We start from the raw sequence: 1,389 nt of genomic DNA, 5'->3' as shown, positions 1-1,389 counted from the left end.
CAATTTCTTTACCTGCTTACAATTTCTCTGTAAATATTCAATAAACCGTTTCCAATTGCTGCTTGCAAATTTGGGCTGCCTTTTTCTCGCTACCCTAAGAGACTTGATGCTTGGATTTTTCTTGCAGAGAGCCATTGGTCAATGGGCATAGCCAGGATTTATCAGTAGTCTAGCAGATTCGGAATGGAATGTCTCAACAACAGTTGTTTTAAATCGCTTTCTTTTAACCCCAAGTGCTCAGAATAATCTGTCAGAATTTTCTACCATTTCTGCTTTTTGTTAAGTATTTTTCTTTTATTTACTTGATGTGAGGGGCAGCTGGCCCCTCCTGGCTACACCCTTACCAACAAAAAAGGAGCAATGAGAGCATAGGGCAGTGTGTTGTACACCAGGGAGGGGAACCTGTTCCAACTCGCATCATACCTGATCACTGACCGTGTTGGCTGGGCTGATGAGAAGTGGAGTTCAGCAATCTGGGAAGCAAAAGGACTATTTACACTTGGTACTGTATATTGTTCACCCCTTGAGGAACTTTATCTAGTCATGACATCCTCGGATATACATATGCAGTGAAACAGCCACATACTGATTTAAAACATATGATTGCAACCAAATCATTTACAGATAGGTAGCCGTGTTGGTCTGCCATAGTCAAAACAAAATAAAAAAATTCCTTTCAGTAGCACCTTAAAGACCAACTAAGTTAGTTCTTTGTATGAGCTTATCTGAAGAAGTGTGCATGCACACGAAAGCTCATACCAAGAACTAACTTAGTTGGTCTTTAAGGTGCTACTGAAAGAAATTTTTTTATTTTGTTTCAACCTAATCATGTAAGAGATGGAGGTGAGCAATGGTCCAAACTGAACTTGCTGTATAAAGTTCACATCCAGGGTCTAAGGAAATATAGAACTAGATTGGATTTGTGGTGTACAAAGTTTTTGCTACATATAAGTATCCGTGATACAGCCCTAAAACAAGCCTTCAAAAGATACAGTGGTACCTCGGGTTAAGTACTTAATTTGTTCCGGAGGTCCGTTTTTAACCTGAAACTGTTCTTAACCTGAAGCACCACTTCAGCTAATGGGGGTCTCCTGCTGCCGCTGCGCCGCTGGAGCACGATTTCTGTTCTCATCCTGAAGCAAAGTTCTTAACCTGAAGCACTATTTCTGGGTTAGCAGAGTCTGTAACCTGCCTGAAGCATATGTAACCTGAAGCGTATGTAACCCGAGGTTCCACTGTACGTGAAGGATTTGCCACCTTCCATTCCATAATGGAAGAACAGTCTTCTTACAAAGGCCCCCAGGTTAATAAAAAAAAAAAGTGAGTGTGAAACCACAATACAGTGGTACCTCGGGTTACATACGCTTCAGGTTACAGACTCCGCTAACC

The sequence above is a fragment of the Podarcis cretensis genome (genome assembly GCF_951804945.1).
Source record: "Podarcis cretensis genome assembly, chromosome: 1".
Taxonomy (NCBI): Eukaryota; Metazoa; Chordata; class Lepidosauria; order Squamata; family Lacertidae; genus Podarcis; species Podarcis cretensis.
This window is presented reverse-complemented; position numbering follows the sequence as displayed.